This window comes from Pelophylax lessonae (genome assembly GCF_965119305.1).
Source record: "Pelophylax lessonae genome assembly, chromosome: 4".
Taxonomy (NCBI): Eukaryota; Metazoa; Chordata; class Amphibia; order Anura; family Ranidae; genus Pelophylax; species Pelophylax lessonae.
In genome coordinates this window covers 355363365-355379810 of record NC_138771.1, presented here as the reverse complement: position 1 = coordinate 355379810, position 16446 = coordinate 355363365, and the positions used below count along the sequence as shown (strand labels likewise).

The 16446-nt window shown below is 42.9% G+C and overlaps 1 protein-coding gene across 1 annotated transcript in view; it reads right to left on the bottom strand.

Moving 5' to 3' along the window:
* The window catches only part of SHROOM1 (shroom family member 1), a 139657-nt gene extending 123547 nt beyond the window's left edge, over positions 1 to 16110 (bottom strand). Inside the window, exon 1 of the mRNA XM_082253262.1 lies at positions 15930 to 16110. The gene's annotated coding sequence lies outside the window, so the exon portion shown is untranslated. The remainder of the gene's footprint in view (positions 1 to 15929) is intronic.
* Between the last annotated feature and the right edge of the window lie 336 nt (positions 16111 to 16446).

Sequence of the window (16446 nt, the reverse complement as noted above, 5' to 3'; positions counted from 1 at the left end):
GTATGGGGCAGAAAAGGCCCAACAGGAGGCACTGAGAATCCCAAACCGTGCCATTCAGGAGAGGGTTACCGCAGGGCGAGTGGACCATGCTTAGATGTATAGGGATTAAAAGGCCCAGCAGGAGGCAGCAGGGATCTCATGCAAGGCCCAGGCCTATTCAGAAGAGGTAGGACAGTAGGAAAAGTGGACTAGGGAGATGCTTTCATTTGTAAAGGGGCAGAGAGGCCCAGCAGTAGACAGCAGGAAACTCATGCATGGTCCAGAGGGAGGACAGCAGGGTGTGTTGACCAGGGAGATGCTTTCACATACAAAAAAGGGACAGAGACACCCAGCAGGAGGCAAATACAAGCAGAAAATACCCAAGCTCAACTGCACAAATGGAAAATACTTGCGGAGATTCGGTGCTCAGGCTGGGGGATCCCCACTCCCCTGTTCAAACGTCCAAAGCAGAAATAAGCCGGCAAATCGATAATCCCTTGGTAATATCCTTTTTTGGCTACATCATATATACACTGTAGCGATCGACCGATATCGGTTTTTCGTTACCGATACCGATATATGATGGCCAAAATATCGGTATCGGCCGATATTTTGTACATTTAAAGTTTTGAAAAATAAAGACAATTTTTGACACAAAGCTGGTACTGAACATGTTCATTTTTGTTTAATGCCTAATGGCTGGCTTGCTAACACCCTGTGGTGGGTGGCTGGCTGGCTAGCATGCACCCTGTGGTGGATAGCTGGCTGGCTGGCACACACCCTGGTGGATAGCTGGCTGGCACGCACCCTGTGGTGGATAGATGGCACCCTGTAGGTGGCTGGCTGGTACAGGGCCTGTAGGTGGCTGGCTAGCTCGCTGGTACAGGGCCTGTGGCTGGCTGGCTGGTACAGGGCCTGTGGGTGTGGGTGGCTGGCACCGGGCTGCTGTGGGTGGGTGTATGGCTGTGATACACTCCTGCGAGCCTAGTCCCGACTCCAGACGAGGCGGTCCAAGGCAAGTGAGGCGGCCTAAGAAGGCAGAATGAGGTCACGAAAATATCGGCAATAAATCGGTAACTTCTGGGGTCAATTACGAAATATCGGGGAAAGTGCATATCGGCCTTGCCGATAATCGGTCGACCCCCAATATACAGGATCAATGTTGACATGTTTCGGCTATTACAGCCTTACTCATGGCTATGAGTAAGGTTGTAATAGCCGAAACATGCAAACCTTGATCGTGTGTATATGATATAGCCAAATAAAGAACACTACCAAGGAGTTATCGAGTTTCCGGCTTAATTTGAGTAAGGCTTTAATAGCCAAAACAGGTCAGCATTTATCCCGCGTATATGATGTAGCCAAATAAAGGATATTACCAAGGAATTATCAAGTTGCCAGCCTAATTTCTGCTTTGGACCCAGCAGAAGGCAGCTGGGCTCAGGCAGGGTCCAGGCCCATACAAGAGAAGAATAGCAGGGTGAGTGGACTGGGGAGATGCCCAGCAGGGGATGTAGCAGATATCTTATGCAGGGCGTAGGCTCATTCAAGAAAGGGAGGGCAGCGAAGTGAAGAACCACTGTTATGGTGTTTATTTAATTGAAAACCCAAATTTCCAACGTATTACTCCTTTCTTAACACATTCTGCGAGTATATTTTGCTGGTCTCAAATACAATGAGAACCATTGCTCTAGATAAAAATAACCATTTAATTTTGAAAACTAAAAAAAAAAAAAAAAAAAAAAAAAAAATACAGACGTGTGAAACAAACCCCAATATAAGGCTGATCCCTATACAGTATAAACATTCATTCATTTCCAAGAATCCAAATCTATAATTAAGATACCAGGAAGAAAATAATCCGTAAAAGTGCATATAATAAAAACGATGTATAAATTCAGCAGCCAAGGAATTTAACAGAAGGTTTTATACAACAGGCTTTGGCCCTATAAATCTATCAGTGATCTGAGGCATGCTTGCAAGGCTCGCCATTAATACGGAGCTCTTTGGGGCATAATAAAAGGCACATTATTGCAGAGCATGGAATTCCTAATCAGTTCATCAGAATGCAGGAGCTTTGCCGTACCACATGGACACTTGTTGAGCAGACGTGCCAAGCCAGGGCGGGTATGAAATCTGAGGTCTGGCTATAAAACTGTGGTTTATTTTGCACAGGACAAAGCTGCACTGCGGTGAACAAGAAAGAAAGATTGTGGGTGTGTGCTATATACATATCTCACAGGCTCCTAGTTTGTCTTATTATAAGTGTAACCATATGTGCTGCAAAGGAAATAAGATATCATAACGGGCATAGCTAGCTGCCTGCCAAAGTCTCTCGTCAGCCAAGTTATGCAGACGCCGACAAGAATATATACTCTGGGCATGAGGTTTATAAATAGAATAATAAAAAAAAAATGTATTTATATATATATATATATATATATATATATATATATATATATATATATATATATATATATATATATATATTTTTTTTTTTTTTTTTTTTTTTTTTTTTTTATTAGTACCTATATTGACATGACAGCATCATGTAGTCGCTGCAGATTTGTCAGCTGCACATCCATGATGCGAATCTCCCGTTCCACCACTTCTCCAAGGTGCTCTATTGGATTGAGATCTGGTGACTGTGGAGGCCATTGGAGTACAGTGATCTCATTGTCATGTTTAAAAAAAACAAAAACAAATCTGAGATGATTTGAGCTTTGTGATATGGTGCATTATCCTGCTGGAAGTAGCCATCAGAAGATGGGTACACTGTAGTCATAAAGGATGGACAAGGTCAGCAACAATACTCAGGTAAGCCGTGGCAATTAAATGATACTTAATTGGTACTAAGGGGCCCAAAGTGTGCAAGAAAATATCCCCACACCATTACACCACCAGCACCAGCCTGAACCTTTGATACAAGGCAGGATGGATCCATGCTTTCATGTTGTTCGTACCAAATTCTGACCCTACCATCTGAATGTTGCAGCACGTTTTTCCAATCTTCTATTGTCCAATTATGGTGAGCATGTGCGAACTGAGCCTCAGTTTCTTGTTCTTAGCTGACAGGAGTGGCACCCTGTGTGGTCTTCTGCTGCTGTAGCCCATCTGCTTCATGGTTCGATGTGTTGCATGTTCAGAGATGGTATCCTGCATACCTTGGTTGTACAAGTGGTTATTTTACTGTTGCCTTTCTATTATCTTGAAACAGTCAGCCCATTCTCCTCTGACATAAACAAGGCACTTTCATCCACATAACTGCCACTCACCAGATATTTTCTCTTTCAGATCATTCTCTGTAAACCCTAGAGATGGTTGTGCGTGAAAATCCCAGTAGATCAGCCGTTTTTGTAATATTCAGACCAGCCTGTCTGGCACCAGCAAACATGCCATGTTCAAGGTCACCAATATCCTCTAGCTTCCCCATTCTGACCTTTAGCAAGTCATCTTCACCACTTGCAGATGTCTTAATGCAATGAGTTGCTGCCATGTGATTTGCTGATTAGCAATTTGTGTTACCATGCAGGTGTACCTTAGAAGTATAAGAACAAGATCCATTTTTCAAGGTTTCTCAAATTCACCAAACTTTCTTACTAGGAAGGTGAAGGAAACAAGGTCCTAAAATTTCAATCTTGTAGTTGTGACTCCTAGACTTTATAATTATTGTAAGCAATGCTTGAACAATGTAACATTAACTGGGATTTCACCTCTCTGACCCTCTGTTGTTGGCTGCTGTTAGAATACAATAGCCCAGCAGGGGAATTTGTCTATTTACACTGTATTAACAAATGGATGTGGGAATTGGTTAGGTTTGTTTGGGGCCCTATGTTGTTCCAAATGCCTGAAATGAGTAAGACCTGCACGGCCCTAAACAAGAGTACGACTTTGACAGGTCGCAGGGCTGGATGGTGCACTGGTCTCTCCTGGGAGCTCCAAAAAACTGGGGAGGTACTTACAGCAGTTAGACAGTCCTGTGTGCTAGGGTCCTCAGACTCCTGCTCAAGTCGACTCAAGTCATTAGCTGTTTCAGCTTTCCTTCTCTCCTGTGCATTACAGAGGCAATTTCTTGCACAACAGGTCCAGGAAAAGAAGAAAGATCACAAAAGTGCTGGGTAGCATACATGCAAATGTATGTTGTATACATACTGTATATTTTGCCGATACTAGGCAAGACATAAGGAGTTTAAACAGTTTGTTCAAAAATGTGTAATGTGTTGGTTAAAAGGAAAAGCAGGGCCAAAGCTTGTCCCTGCTTCTTCTGTGGGTCACAGAAGTGCACTTAGTCTTACACTCCTGTGACCTGTATTCAGCCAACAGTGGGCTAAAGTTCACGGTTGGCCGACGTCATTCAGCCGTTTCAGACTCTGGACTTTAATGTCGGTATCCACCCAGATGCCTGGGCGGCTGCTGGCTCAGCCTCTCAGAGTGCTGCTGAGAGCCTGAGCCAGCCACCCTCTCTCCCCCGATAGCCTGGCGCTGCAGTGATCGCTGGGGAAGGGGAGCAGATGACTGACAGTAACCGGCTCACTGAAGACTGAGACTCAAGTGATCAGCAGACTTTGATCGCTAAGTGCTCGGTCTTAGAGGTGGAACGGGACAAATGCAGCATCAGACCAAGGCGAGTAGGACTGTATTTTGAAAATCCCATACTTTTGTTTTAAGGATAAATTCGCACTTGAGGGCAGGGCCGTAGATATTTTTTTTTCCTGGGGGGGGGGGGGTTCAGCCTTGACTACCCAAAGAACAATAAATAGTATGTCTGCCACGCTGTGACAAATTGTGGTGTGTGTGTGTGTGTGTATATGTGTGTGTATATACATACACACACACACAGTATATACAGTACATACAGCTCCCCCAGCAGGCACGTCTGTTAGTAAAGCAAATAGTAAACATGGCTTTAATGTCAGCCGGGCCCTGCCTGTCAGCCTTGTGGATAAGACAAGTGGTCTTCCCAGTATCATTTCCCTAGCCTAGCTGCTGTGAAATTGAATGATGCTCTGGGGAGGGGGGTTTAACCCCCCCTGACCCCCCCTCATCTACGCCTCTGCTTGAGGGTTAGTGTCTTTAGTGGGGTTTTTTTTTTTTTTTTATGCATTTTTAATCTTGAGCATTTTAGTTTTAGCCAAATTTAAGTTACTAAGAGGAGAATACATTCAGTAGGCGCAAAATCCTACATTAAAAGCTTTTATTTCTTTCCTTCTTTTTAGGGGATTTCATTGGGATTAAAACAAAAAACCACAATAGTGTTCCAAAAAGCTCTTCTACTTTATATGAACAATGAGTGACAGTAGGTCACTCAGATGTGACCAGGCTCAGTAAAATAAAAGGAAAATCTGAGTGTTGAGTGTTGGAATTGGAGGTTTCAAATTGCTCGGGTGTAAATGGGGGGGTAAGAGTTGGTTAAAAGTGTACTTAAAGCCGTTTTTTTTTTTTTTCAGATGTTACATTTACAGTTTTGAGGAACCAAACATATCTCCTGTATTCTGTCTATGGATGCCAAGAACAAAATATAACAATAGAACACTACAGCCAGTTATACATCACTAGGGTGATCACTTACACCATTTATACTTATCAAGGCACGGACACAATAGATGGAATGCAGAAAAGTAAAAAAGGCAAGGAAAGTGTTGCGCATGGATATTTCCAAGCAAATGATGAAAAGGAAAGTGTGACATTTAGCATTGTGAAATAACCTGCATGGCCAGTCATTTCTTGTAGAAATAGAGATTTCCTGATAACAATCAGAGACAAACCTAGATTTTCCTTGAGATCAGAGCTATTATACAGCTTAAAAGACTGATGGTAAGCATATTCACCTATACAGAGACACTGGAGGGGCATGTCCATAAGGGACATGCATTGTCTCAAGTAAAACCATAGGTGTATGTACCAAGAAAAACAGCTATATTCCAGATGCTTGTTATATAAAAGAGGAATCTAAAGCCTAGTACACACGCAATGATTATCGGCCGACCGATCGTCCGTCTTTTGTCCAGAGTGGTGTTTTGTTGGTTGGAATGTGCCTAGACTGCACACGAATTTTCTCGCCCAACAAAATTCTACTTCAGAAGTGATGTCATGTGTTGGGTTGCTTTCTTTGTGTTCTTTCTTCTCTGAGCATGCCCAGACTTGCTGATCAGATTTTTCCCTGTCGAAATCTGTACTGACTGACGGAAAATCGGCCGTGTTTTGACGGCAAACAAAAATTTTATAGCCTGCACATCAGATTTTTTTCGGCTGCAAAGTCGGAGTCGGTTGTCGGAAACATCATACTAACAAGCCGAAAATCGGCAGATCGGTCGGACGAAAATTCCCTGCCGATTTTCGACGCGTGTGTACGAGGCTTAAGAATACATAGGACACAGACCTGAGTACTATAACCAATAAAGCCTTAGTTTTTTACTTTTTCTTAATAATCAACACAAGGGACGGTACTTAAATTAGTAGTATCCCTTGTGCTGGTGGCTGCTCTCTTTAAGTTAAAATCTTCAGTCCTTGCCAGATCCCCCCCACCCATCAATACCCACCGCAATGGTAACCTTCCAGTGCTGTAGGGGTAGATACAGCTGCTGGATCTGTCATAGGCACTTCTCAAGAGTGCCAACTATGCCCACATTTCAGCCCCTTGCCTCAATTCATAGAAGCTGTACTATAGCTATGAACAGCAATCAATGGAGAATGGGCAGATGAAACAAAGGTCAGCCTCCTCCATTCATAGAACGCTTTAGAGGACTGAAAATTTAAACGATAGCAGCCACCAGCACAAGGGACACTTCTTAATAAATGTAAATACAAATTTCTTGTGCTTTTTTTTTTTTTTTTTTTTTTTAAATCAAGTTACCAAACTTAGGACATGCAGCGTTAATGGGTAACTTCAGTTTTGTGGGGGAAAAAAATAGCAAATAAAAGAAAAAATAATATAGCGTATACAATTGTGAAGCAAGAAGAAAATGACCGCACTCCGATGTAAATCAAAAATTGGAGTAAAATTTATTCCACATCAAAACAAATGGGCAAACTGGAACAACACACTGTGGATGCAGGACACAAAGGCAGACGCGTTTCACGACTTAGAGATGTCGCTTACTCATTGCCATTGAGTTGGCAATGAGTAAGCGACATCTCTAAGTCGTGAAACGCGTCTGCCTTTGTGTCCTGCATCCACAGTGTGTTGTTCCAGTTTGCCCATTTGTTTTGATGTGGAATAAATTTTACTCCAATTTTTGATTTACATCGGAGTGCGGTCATTTTCTTCTTGCTTCAAGTGATTCCGGATCAACGGATCCGACCAGCACCTGATACCCAGCCCACCTGGAGCGGTCTTTTTCCCCCTTGGATTTCAGGTATACAATTGTGACACAAGTCATATTGTGATTGAATGTTATTAAAAACGACCTTTCCTTTTTGAACTGAAGCAGCTGTAATTTTTCTGAAAATGCAATATAATATAACTACCTGGAGCTGTTCTGTACACAAAATGTGTACTGAACACACCCCAGAAACATAATTTCTTGCTTGTGTGATTGGCTCACTGATTTTCCCAGAAGTCTGCCAAAGATGCAAGTCAGATTTCAGGCATCCCCTGGAACAAAAATGTCATTTTTGGTGAGATACTTCCAATAGGAACACATCTAAAGGGATGCAGGCCCAGCAAATTTCCTCATTAGTGCTCTGCAGCTGCACAATGGATTGATAATTATGAAACCACTTCCATAAAACCCACTCAGCACAGAGGAACAAACAGTGATTTCTTCAGAATAACAAAAAGGTAGGAATCTGCAACAAAGGTTGTGATAATCCTTGCAATGTACATAGATCACCCAGAGGGAAATGTTTATTTCGCAAGAAAAGTGGAGTTACACTTTAAATTTAACACAGCCCACCACAGTAGTATGTTACTGTGCATTGTGGTGTGCTGCAATGCATGGTCAAAGCTTTGTTGCTTTAATGCACCGAGGTGCCTTTCACAATGAATGGCTCTGGAATGAGTGAACACACGCAACGGTTAACGCAGCACAAAAATGTGGTACAGCCCTTAAAGAAAAGGGCACTATAGTTAAAAAAAAAAAAAAAATGGTTATATTGCCCATAATTCTTGCTTGAAGCATGTCCAGTCCCTAAGGGGTATCATTTTTGCTCATTCCCGCAAAAGGCTAAGTACTGTGAGCATACACATTTAGAGAAATACCAATAATCTTTTTTTTTTTTTTTCTTTTTTAAATCTGCAGTGGAGCAAAAACCTTAAAAAGGAAATACCATTAAGTGAACAAAAAACGTGCATGTGAGAAACACACTAAAAAGTGCACTTAAGGGTGTGCTTTAGTCCAGCCCCAAGGGGTAGGACCCCTCCCCCCCCCTGATCCCGGGGATGCAAGGACCGACAGGAACATAGGGTTACCAGAGGGCTAGAAGACCTAGCAGACCCAGTTCTTCTAGGTCAGCCAAAGCGGCCATCGAATATTTGGTCGAGGGGCTCTCCCGAAGAGAGACCCCCCCCCAGAGGCAGGGGAGGAAGAAACCTGAAGGGCACACATCCTCCCCCTAGACATCAGGGCAAGCCCGAGGACTCACACCCTTCATCTTAGTGAGGAAACGCACACAAAAGTGACAAACAGTGGGAGAAAAATAAATTTAAATAAATAAGTGTAAAAGTACACTGGCCGAGCCCTAAAGGCCTGGAAGACAAAAATTGCCCCCCAGACTTAACCAAAAGGCCCAGCCCTAAAAAGACGCAATGCAGGAAAAAAAGCTTTACTGGCCGTGACCATGTGCTGGTTCACCCTGTGGGTTCCCACACCCAAGTGTTACTAAGAGCACCCCTGGGGAGACCACTCCCAGGGGGCACAGACACTACGAACTCTCTGCCTTCAAAGCCCATGGCCAGACAAGGTAGATCCACTCAAATCAGGAGGTACTGGGCTCTTCCAGTTTTCCTGGAAGGGTTACTTTCGTGCCTCGACAGCCTGCGTGCGCCATGATTTCTGTCTCAGCTGGTACTAACCTTCCAAGCCCCCCCCCATCACTCCAGCAGAGGTACATAGCCAGTAGTGATCGACCGATATCGGTTTTTGGTTGCCGATACCGATATTTTGGCTAATGCATATCGGTATCGGCCGATATTTTCTTATATTAAAAAAAAAAATTACATTTTTTTTTTTTAGCACTTGACAGGTACTTTTGTGGAGGGATCTGGGGGGGTCTAAAACCCCTCCTCTGCACTTATAAGCATTCAAAACGCCAAGTTTGGCTGTTTTGAATGCTGTCTTTTTTTTAATCTGGCGCCAGTACCCAGAAGTGATGTCATGACATCACTTCATTGCTTACATCTTTAATTTGTACATATGCGAGTGGCATATCCAATAACATTTGTAAACGGAATTATGCTATGTGACATCATTTTACCCTTATATGAGCAATATTTGGAATATCGGCAATATCGGCCAGTTCCAGGGCCGATACAGATATATTGGTAAAAGTCAATATCAGCCCTCAATATATCGGCTTTGCAAATAATTGGTCGATCCCTAGCCAGCCACTTAAGTTCAGGTCAAGCCAGAATGATAGCACATCACCCCTACTGGATCACGGATAAGAACAGATACTACACTTAAAACACTGAAATCTGACTTGGATCTTAGCCAAAAGGCAGAGAAGCAAGAGATACCAAGTATGCTTTATTTCATGTGTTTGGGGGCATCTGCAGATGGCTTTTACCCAACAGTTAGCCATGATATATGAACCAACAAAACACTGAGCAGCTCTCGGGGACAAGAAAAGTTTGCAAACTGGATTGATCTTCCTAGATATACTAAAGCGGTTAAAATGTGTTAAAAGTGCACTTTGTCTTAAAAATAAAAGGTTACATTCAAATGCACTAAAAAAATGGCATGTTCTGCTGACTGACCGCAACCAGATAACATTGGTGGAATGGTTTAATAAGTAATAAAAAAGGATCACAGTGCAAAAACGTCACAAGAGATATGGTAGTGAATATAATGTGTACAGAATACTATGTGCCCTTTTGGCCTCACAAGTGATGGTCAAATAAAAGAACTAGATGTTGTACTAGAAGTATGATTTGCATTTATTCAGTATTGTGAAGAAACATAGTAAATGGAGAGGAGCTTAAGGCCCCTTTCACACTAGTGTGACTTGTCCCGCGATTTTGGACCGCAAAAATTGCATGACAAGTTGTTTTCCATTATTTTCAATGAGCCCCATTCATATAAGTGCGTTTTGAAGTCGCACCGACTTCAAAGTAGTTCCTGCACTACTTTGGCACGATTTTAATGCGTTTTGAGGTATATAGCCCTGAGCCGTTGCTCAAAATCGCGTCCAAATCGCATCTCAAAATCGCGGTAAAATCGCATCGCATAAGTGTGAAAGGGGCCTAAAGGATCCTTAAAAAAAAAAACGTAGATCAATGATTTCCAAATATTTGATAGCCCACAACAATTTAACCTTGATTAAGGAGATTTTTATTTGTATAAAGAACCAATTTTACTCTTGAATTGGGGCTTTTTAGAAATATAAAAATGTGCCATTGCAATCAACCTTAGCAATATCATCAATTGAGGCAGGAGCTGCTTTTACAAGAAGGAATGCCGTAACTGAAAATGTATCTTTGGAAAGATATACACGCACTTCTACTTCAGAGCATGTATGATGCAAGTCAGTTGTGAATGATACAGCACTCCAGTAGGCATTGTACAAGTGATCTTTGGCCCAGGCCCACTTTTCATCCATTACACAATGTGTCTGTAGAAAAGCTCTTCCGATTCCAAGAACTTACCCCTGATGACACCATCAATGTAATGCAGTAATAAAAGACAGAAGTTAGCAGGGTATGACTTCCGTGAGGCTGAAAGAACAGCGTATGCATTGGCACGGTCAAACAAGTGCTTTGCAGCTCCTGATCACATAATCAATATTGTATTGCTTTGTTTACATATCCTGGTGTATATTAAAAAGGGGTCACTGCCCCAGAACTGCTTAGCCATCAGAATATAAATTTTGCCAGTGCAAATTGTTTTGGGTCATCAGTTTTGCTGTTATACAATTGGTGATCCAGCATAAACAGTTTACATCATAATTTTTACCTTGGAAGGCAATCAGCAACTTATATTTATAATGAATAAATGAATGGATGCCTTCAACAATACTTTCTTACTCATACTATGTCCTCATACAGCCAGCGTTTACTGGTATAACCATGACGGTGACAATGGTACCAACACTTGCTAGATCCAATTGAGGTGTACAGAGGGGCAATAGATAAGGGGACAGGAAAGAAGAGATTGACATAAGACAAGGGAATGCAGCTAGTAATAACCAGCAAGCAATCAAAAAGATAAGAGAAAATTATTTAGCTTCATTCACAGGCTTTTTTCAGGTTTTGTTTCTGGCTTTTTTTTTCCAGGCATTTTTTTGGGCTTTTTTTTGCAGGTGTTTGGAGGCAGGCATTGACATCTAACAAAAACTTGCTTGTGTACTTTTTTGAGCTTCAAGCGACAAAATGCTCGTATGTGAACAGGGGCCATTGAAAGGAATAGGATTTTGCTTGTTGGCCATTTTGAGACTTCAGAGAGGAGCATTTTACGAGCTGAAATACGCTCAGGTGTGAACAGGGCCCAGTTTCCAGAAGAGCAGGTTACTATTGATGCTAGGGGAGTGGGGTACAAGTGACCATAGTTAAAGAAGTCTTCAAAAGGTCAATAAAAAAAAAAAAAAAAAAAAAAAAAAAAAAAAAGGTACAAGCTATTTTATTTAATTATTTAAGCTAGGATCATTTCCTCCATGCGTTGTTAGGGTGAAGGTGTAGATCCCTACACTATGTTTCACTTTGATTTGTGGGAAGTTCTGCTTGTTTGCATCCCCCCCCTTCCACTACCGCATTTGGCACTTTTTGGGGGGAGAGGAGGAAGCAAGTACCTGGTTTTGACAGGTATCTGAGCCGGACGTTCGCCCCCCCCCCTTTCCCCGTAGTCTTCTGGGACATAACAGGTCCTAGAAGACTACAGGACCATTTGCAAGGCATAGCAACTTGCACATGTTCAATAGGAAAGCAGCTGTTTCACCTACTTGAGATGCCGACGCCTGCACCCGAAGATGATTGAAGAATCGCCCCGAGCGAGGACATCGCGGGATCCCTGGTCAGGCAAGTGTCCTCATATTAAAAGTCAGCAGCAATAGTACTTGTTGCTGCTGACTTTAATTTATTTCGGGGGGGGGGGGGGAAGCCTGGTGCTCCTCTTTACCTAAGTAGGGAAGCAAGGATAAGAATGACCGCCCTTTACCTTTGAAAGTAAAAGGATGACAGCCTTCCATCTAGCTATGGTTGCACTCATACAGCCTGACAGGTTCCTTTAAAGGAGAAGTAGAGCTAAAGCTTGTTTGGCTGTACTTCTCCTGTCGATCACAGAAGTGCAGTTCGCTCTGCACTCCTATGACCAGTTTTCAGAAGACAGCAGGCTGAAACCCGCTGTTGGCTGACATCAAAGAGCCAGTCCAGGCTCGTACAAGATTGCGACAATGAAGTCAGGATCCACCCACATGCACGGACTGGCACCCATATAGTGCTGCTTTGTGTGCCACTCAGGCTCGCCAATGTGTAGTGTGCAAGTAGATTCCTCCACAATCGCTGCTGGGAGCGCTGGCAAGGGATGGAGCCCATCCTTGCGCTAGTCTAAGCTATAGCTCAAGGGAGAAGAAAGAGGCAATCCCTCATGCCGCACATCCATGTAGTCCTATCATGGTGATGAGAGTGATAATCTCAGCCTTGACTCCTTCCAGGCCACATCCCCAATGTTTTTTGCTCCACCTCCTAGAGCTTAATCATGGGGATCCAGTGAGCGAGGAGGGGACAGAGCAGACAGAGGTGACTGACAGTCACTAGCTCTCTGCTCAGGGAACCCTGAGAACTGAGCGATCATCGCGGTTTGTAAGTGCTTAGATGTGTGGTTACATGACTACACCCGTGGCATTTCTCAGCCGGTCATTGATTTGTGGCTGTGGCGATCTAGGAGTACAGAGAGAGAGCACACAGAACCCGACTTGCAGGCGTATATTGGGGAACTCGAGTGTACAGTAAAGCCTCGTACACACTCGTCGAAAATCGGCAGGGAATTTTCGTCCGACGACCGATCTGCCGATTTTCGGCTTGTTAGTATGATGCTTCCGACAACCGACTCCGACTTTTCGGCCGAAAAAAATCTGGTGTGCAGGCTATAAAATTTTTGTCCTCCGTCAAAACACGGCACATATGTGATGTGGAGATAAGGGGGCAGAGGGAGGAGACGGGTGCCAAGACAGTGACTCCTGCTGCTGTCAATACATTCCTGTGAAGAGGGAGCAGGGGACGGGGCCAAGCCACTGCGTCTATGGATGCACACAGCCCGGCTCAGAAGTGAACTTGCAAGTGCACCTCTATAGCAAGCAGGAGAAGCTAAAAGCACCCGCAGGGTACCCAGAAGAGAAGGTTCTAAAAAAAGTATATTTTAGGAAAAAAAAAAACACAACTTTAGAACTGCTTTAACACCTACAATATATGGAACATAAAAATTTACTGCAAAAGTGGGCATTCTTAAAAAAAGTGAATCATAAGTTACAGCTGGGCCTTGTACATATGGAACTTTGTGGCTTCACATTTTGAATCTTCTCCGCCACACTCCAGCTGGTCCAAACAGATCATTCAGTAAGGCCCCTCTGGGAAAAGTTAAACCAACACCAGACATGACGCAAACCCTGACTCTTTTCATTGCCCGCGTCTGGTAAGGGGGCAATTGTTTGACATCAGGAATATGCACCTTGTATTCAAAATTAGGAACACCATACATTTTCCTTGTCTGTTTTATCCGGATCGCCTCACATTTCCCTGAATTATCCAGGGCTGCTTTATGCTATAGAGTCGAAGGAACAGAAAGCACCAAAACATGTTGGTTGAACTGGATGGACGTGTCTTTTTTCAATTAGATTAACTATGCAACTATGTTTTTCCTCTGCAGAATAGATGCCAGTTAGAGCCGATTCACATTAAGGCGACACGACTTCGGGGGGCGACCTGTGAAGTCGCGTGCACCGCTGTGCACCCCGACTTCAGCGCGACTTGCAGAGACGTCACATAATGGAAATCTATGCAAGTCGCTCCGAGGTCGCCCCAAAGTAGTACAGGACCCTTTTTCTAAGTCGGAGTGACTTGTGTCGCTCCTATTAGAACGGGTCCTGTACTACTCAATGGACCGCGACCGACCCCGAATTGTCAGGCTGACAAGTCGCGCTAATGTGAATGGGCTCTTATTGTGTATAATGTTATTATTACATGGGATTTATATTAGTACCAACAGTTTGCACAGTGTATTGTTATTGTACTCCCTTTAGTCCCAGTTCACACTGCTGCGATGCGGGAAACCCTGTGATTCAGTGCCCGTTCCTGCATCGCACCAGAATCGCAGAGTGGTTCACAATGAGATCGGCGAATCCTTGGGGGTGTCAATGTAAAGTTAATGACACCCCCAGATTGGTTCGCAGATCGCAGTGCGAACTTTAAAATGGTGCAGGAATCCGATCACATAGCTGTGAACACCCATGCAATCTGATTTCAGTGCGAACCAAAAAGGGGGTCCTGCACCATTTTGGTGCGAATGCAATGCCATTTCAGCCATACAGTTTGTATGGCTGAAATCGCATGGCACAGACATCGCATGTGATCTGCAAAACGATGCGGTGGGAATCCCATGCGATGGCAGGCATCGCACTGCTGTGAACTAACACTTATATTGTAAAATATGAAAGGGAGACAATACAACTACAATACAGAAGGAATAGGAGGGCCATGGTAGAGATATATATATATATATATATATATATATATATATATATATATATATATATATATATATATATATATATATATATATATATATATATACACACACACACACACACACACACATACATACATACACACACACACACACACACACACATATATGCAGGACTCTCCTATTCCTTCTGTATTTAACTATATTGTAATTTTGTAGTTGTACCGTCTCCCTTTTATATTTTACTATATAAAAGGGAGACAGTTTACATTACAATACAGAAGAATAGGGGGCTCTGTTGTTTACACACACAGATTATATATATATATATATACACACACATATACATACACACACACACACACACATACATTTTTTTCCATTCATGGGTGGGCATTAACTAAGACTGGAGCAGCTGTGCATGCCAGCCAATCAGTTTCTAACTTTCATTTTCAAAATTGAACTGAACAAACCAAAGATAGAAGCTGATTGGTTACTATGCACAGCTGTTCCAGTTTTAGTGAATTCCCCCCATAGAATTCTGTACATTTCAGTCTCCTTTTGCTTGCAGTCGCCCATTTATAAAACCTGGAGCCAAAGACAACTGCTGCTGTTGCCCATAGCAAGTAAGATCCATCATTATTTTGTACTGTGACGCAGGCTAGAGAAAAAAATACCCGATAAGCAATCAAACTACTTCTAAAATAACCCCCACTTCTCTTGTGATTAGTAAGTCTTTCCATATGTTAGGTTACATATCAGAAGTTGTTGATCAAACCACCAAATTATATGTCACTGGGCACACAGCAACCTTTCCTAAGCTGCACATATAATAAACCTAGAACAAGCATCCATCCTTTTTTATTTATCATCCTACATGAGCCCAGGAATACTATAGGATACAAAGTAAGCTCTCTATAACTTACCTATACCAAGGATCAGACCAAGCTGATCAGTTCTGGATTGGAAAGTGTAATAGACTTATTAGAGAGATCACATGAAAATGATATAAAATTCATTGATGGGAAGTAACAGCCTGTCTGCCATCCAGCCTATTAGTAATGTGTGTTCACAGCTCCTTGATAATACAATGAGTCCCAGCAATAGCTTCCCTCTTACCTGGATTTCAGGGAGGCTCTATTGAAGATCTGCACACATCCTCCTGGACATTATGAGAACCCCAAGGAGGAATGATGAGCAATCACAGAGCAGAGATCAGCCATATGCTGCCGAATGGCTTCGCCTGGTGTAAGTCCAAACTAAACACAGTGTCAGCCCCAGCCTGTTCTCCTGCTATCCTCCACACTACTTCTGACCACAAAGGTAACTGGCAGGCTTCTGGCTTCTAGACCAATCACAGAGCAGGGGAGGGGCTGGGAGCACAAACCTGAAACTCTGATGTCACACTGGAAACATTAACCTGTGCCTAGAACTACAGCAGATCATAGCATAAGAATCAGTGTTTAGAAGAAGTTGAAAAGCTCCAGTGTGTCAGGGGTTAATCCCTGGCTGTCAAAGAGAAGCCCTGGAAGTGCTCTGGTCGCCGAGGAGTTAAATCTGTAATGGTTACAGTCATAAAAATCACTTTTTATTTTTGACTTGCCTGTTGAATTGAATGATGCTGTTCAGGCTGTTA